General features: G+C 41.8%; 1 pseudogene; it reads right to left on the bottom strand.

Annotated features, from left to right (window-relative positions):
- Positions 1-2985: 2985 nt before the first annotated feature.
- LOC141499477 (glyceraldehyde-3-phosphate dehydrogenase-like) lies at positions 2986-4650 on the bottom strand (annotated as a pseudogene).
- Positions 4651-5008: the final 358 nt, after the last annotated feature.

Genomic DNA, 5008 nt, shown 5'->3' with positions numbered 1-5008 from the left:
AAACAAATTTAGGAATCCTCAGCTATCAGGGGAGGAAACTGAACCCCAGAAAGACTACCAGGACAGGATTAGGAGACAGGAAGAACTGGGACCGCCCTAAGTATTCCACATGGAACCCGCAGTTGGAGAACTACCCAACCCAACTGTCCGCATTAGTGGAAATGATCCCTTCTATTGATACTTTTCCTCTCCCAATTAACCCAATACTGAATCCCTGATTGCCTAAGGATGAGCTCTCCCTAGCTACCTCAATCCTACAGCTCCATGCCCACCCCAGATATGCTTACTCCTTCTACCATGGAAATCTCATTCTGGAATTTTAAAACTTTTAAAACTTCCTTTCAGGTTAGTTTTCTATCTCTTGGGTTCCATTTACCTTCTGGCATGCATAGGGCCCTGATTGTGCCTTTTTTCCCATGTCCATCCTGCCTTCAATTCCTTTATTCCCATGGTGGGGAGGGGAGTCAGAATTAATTCTCCTTGTTCCCTACTGCTACTTCCTGACTCTCCTGTTCTTGTCATCCTTCGGCAAACTCTAACCAACATTCCCTATCCAATCCATATTCTGGTAGTGAATCCCTAGGACATCCTCTCTTCTTTCTCAGAGTGGAAGAATCAGTCTTTTCCAACATGCCAGCTCTTACACCTCAACCTACATTTTAGTCTTCAAGGAAATGCACTAACCTTCAAATTATGCAATCTACTCAGTTCCCATGATTTATCCACATAAGCTACACACAAGGATGTTCCCACCATTAATTTTGTCACTACTCATGAGAGTTCCATTCTTTTGATTGAAAACTCTGAAGTTCCTTTATCTGATTATGATCTTTCCTCATGTATTAGTCCTCCCAAACAGATCACTTTGTCCTTGCCTGACCACCAATTCTTCCCTCCTCAGGACTTTCCTAGGCCATGACCTTTTTCTCTTTTCTTAATTTCAACCCCTTAATTAAACATTACCTTCTACTCTCAAATCCCTGGCTCCCTTTTCCTTTTGCTTCTCATGTCTTGTCAAATGCAAGGCATGGTCTACTCCCACTCTCTGTTCTTGCTTACATGCTGCTGAACAATGTTAAAATAAGTCATACAATCATGCTGACTGAGTCCGCTTCAGATTTATGGTATCTAATCTCAACCAGGCTTCATTGAAGCAAAGCAGTCTTTTTCCTCTCCTCTATTTGATTCTCTAACCCACTCACTCCAGCAGCTGTTCCAAGCCTACTCATCTTTTCAAGCCTCCCTTGGCATCTCCTCCCCTCTCAGATGAGGACATCACTTCATACTTCATGCTTACTTCATACAGAGAAGATCAAGGTTATTCACCACAAGTCCTTTCTCCCTTCCCCCAATCATACAACCCCTTGACATCATCCCACACTTTTTATTTACTCCAGTATCTGAGGAAAAAGGGGACTTTTTGCTCCTTTCTACTGATGTTCTTAACCCCATCCCCATTTGTCTTTCCCAACAAATTGCCCTATTATCCTTTCTCCCTCTCTAATGTTTACTCTCTCCCTATCTGCTGGTCCTTTTTTCTATGGCCCCCAAACTCACTCTAATTTCCCCATCCTGAATAAACCTTCACTGGAATACAACCTGACCCACCAGGATCATTTTAACTCTTTTATACCCTTTGTAATCACATTCCCTGAAAACATCTCTAACCAGGCATGGTGGCACATACATATAATACCCACTAGGGGCAGTAGAGGCAGGTGAAATGCTTGAATTCAGAGATTCTGAATTGCAGTAGGGCTAAAGCTGATTAGATATCAGCACTAGATATGGTACAAATATGGTGAGCTCCCAGACTGCCTAAGTAACAGGTAGAACAGATTGGAAATGAAGCAGGTTAAAGCTTCCTTGCTGATCAATATTGGAATCAGCCTTGTACTTCCAACTGGAGAAACACCCAATTTCAAAAGCAAAGTCTTACAACTCTAAACTGCCTTAATTTGGTGTCTCTCTTCTTACTCCCTTCTAAACCTTCTGTAAGCTGGTTTCCAGTCTCATGACTCAACTGCCTTTACTCTTCCCAATGATCTTCTCTCTCTCTCTCTCTCTCTCTCTCTCTCTCTCTCTCTCTCTCTCTCTCTCCCTCTCTCTCCTTCCCTCCCTCCTTAAATTTATCTAGGCTGAGAGGAGTAAATTGAGATCCTCCACTATCATTTGTCTATTTCTCCTGTAGTTCATTTAACTTTTCCTTTAAGGATTTAGATGTTATGCCATTGGTACATATATATTTAGTATAGATATAATATATCAATACAAAATAAATTATTATCTATTGTATCTTTAAGCACAATATGGTTTTCCTGCTTTTCTTTCTTAATTAAATCTATTTTTGCTGTTGTTTTGTCTGAGATCATACCTTTTCTACTTCGACTGAAGCATCCTTTTTATTTTAACTCCTTTTATTTTAACTTTAATTTTCAGATTGGCAGTAATGCCTACCAACCACTTGGCCCCCTTGGCCAAGGTCATTTAGGACAACTTCAGCATTTTGGAAGGACTCATGACTACAATGTTTGCCATTATTGCTCCATCTTTTTATTTTTAACTATATGCATCTTTCTGTTTTAATTGTTTTTCTTGTGAATCATATATTGTTGGATTCTGATTTCTAATGCATTCTGCTATCTGCTTCCATTTTATGATGAGTTCATTCCACTCACATTCAGAGTTATTATGATTGTTAATTGTTAGTCTTATCCTAGTCTCTTATACTTTTCCTTCTCTTTGTTTCTTCCTCCCCCTTTTCATATGGTGATTTTATTGATGGTGCACGATAAAGTGCACCTCTCCCCTACTTCAGGGGTGCTTTGGGACAAGGATTTAAATGGGGCCCTGGATCCCTAGTAGAGCAACCCATGTTAGAGATGTGGACTCCCCAGTGGTAGAACTCCTTTTTTGACTGGGAATGAAGATTCATCCATGGCTTTCCACTTTATTCCTTGGAAGCCATATAGACCATGAGGTTGACTACATGATTGCTCTACCAATACTCATTGTCATATTAGGAAATGAGTTGACAAAGTGGTTGTTGAAGACAATACCAGTACCAGCATCAAAGGGAGAACTGTTAAAACCACAGGATACAACCTGGCCCATCGTGTAGCCCAAGATGCCCTTCAGAGGTGCATCTGATGTTTGCCTCTTCACTCTCTTGGTATCATCACATTGGGAAGGTTTCTCCTCATCATGTGGCAGGTCAGATCCACAACAGATACTTTGAAAATAGGAACATAGAAGGCCATGCCTCTGAGCTTCCATTCAGCTCAGGGATGATTTTGCCTATAGCCTTAGCATCTCCAGTGGAAGCAGGCATAATGTTTTGGGCAGCACTACTCCCATCACGCCACAGCTTGCCAAAGGGACCATCCACTGTCTTCTGGGTAGCAATAATGGCATGCACTGTAGCCATGAGTCCCTCCACAATGCTAAAATTATCATGAATTACCTTGGCCAAGGGAGCCAAGCAGTTGGTAGTGCAGGAGCCATTATTTCCAATATTAAGGGAATTATCATATTTCTCATGGTTCACTGCCATCATGAACATTGGAGCATTAGTAGGAGGAACAGAGATAATGGCTAGCATGACTCTGTCCTTCAAGTGAGCCCCAGCTTCTTCCATGATGGTAAAGACACCAGTGAATTCTACAACATACTTGGCTCCAGCATCCGCCATTTAATATTGGTGGGATTTTGCTCCTGGAAGATGATTAATGACTTTTCACCAGCTTTCCATTCTCAGCCTTGACAGTGTCCTTGAACTTGCCATGAATGGAATCATATTGAAACATATAAACCATGTAGCTGAGGTCAATGAAGGGGTCACCGATGGCCACAATATCTACTCTACCTGAGTTGAATGCAGCCCTGGTCACCAGGCAGCCAATGTGCGTAAATCTGTTGACTTCAGCATCTTGTTTCAGGATTATGACTGACAAAAGCAGTAGATCCTGGAAGTGAGCTTGGAGAAGAGCTGAGCACCTCCTGCTCCTTCTGCTCCTTCGTTAGAAGGATATGGTAGTACAAAAGAAGGCTTGGTGTAATACTTTTCTGTTCTTTTGACTCAGTTCTCTTACTTGGAACCAGTTCAATATCTTATCTTGTTTCTTTAGTCTTTTTTCAAAATCTACACTCCTTGGTTACACTTTCTTAGCTCAAGACTTAATGTTACCTCCCTCACTTAATCTGTACTTTCTTTTATTCCCCTTTTACATTTCCCACTTTCCTTCTATTTCCCTACTTAGTAAAATGAGTTTCTATATCCATTTGTGTGTGTGTGTGTGTGTGTGTGTGTGTGTGTGTGTGTGTATGTTCTTAGAGATTTCCACCTCTGAGACTTCCTACCTGTATGGCTTTGGGCAAGTTACTTAACATCTCTGAGCCTCAGTTTTCTCATTTGTAAAATGAAGGGATTGGACCAAGTGGTTTCTGACATCCCTTCCAGCTCTAGAACTATGCTCCTATTGTAATAGATAGGAAGAATAGAGAAGAGAGAAGGAGGAGGAAGAGGAGGAGGAGGAGGAGAACATAGAAAAGAGAATGTGGAAGATAGATAAGCTGGACTTTGGTACTCGTCCCTCATCCTCTGCCTTCTCTTCATTTCCCACCTGACTGTGCTCCTTTGACCCTCACCATCGTGCCTCTTTATCAGGGGGCACTCCTTCCCTTCTTCCCACCCCTGCCCCCATTTCCAGCTTCGTTCTGTGGAGTGCCTTCCCTATTAGACTATAAGCTACTTGAGGGCAGGGATTTACTTTCTTTTTTTATATTTGTATCCTGAGTGCTTAGATATTTTGTTGGCTGTTGTTGAGTTCCAGTCATGTCTGACTCTCCATGACCTCATTTGAGGTTTTCTTGGCACAGATTCTGGAGTGATTTGTCATTTCTTTCTCCAGCTCATTTTTTCAGATGAGGAAACTGAGACAACCAGGGTTAAGTGATTTGCCCAAGGTCACACATCTAGTAAGTTGAGTCTTCTTGACTCCAGGCCCAG

The sequence above is a fragment of the Macrotis lagotis genome, chromosome X (assembly GCF_037893015.1).
Source record: "Macrotis lagotis isolate mMagLag1 chromosome X, bilby.v1.9.chrom.fasta, whole genome shotgun sequence".
NCBI classification, from domain to species: domain Eukaryota; kingdom Metazoa; phylum Chordata; class Mammalia; order Peramelemorphia; family Peramelidae; genus Macrotis; species Macrotis lagotis.
The sequence above is the reverse complement of the archived record's forward strand: the minus strand, read 5'-3'. Positions and strand labels throughout refer to the sequence as shown.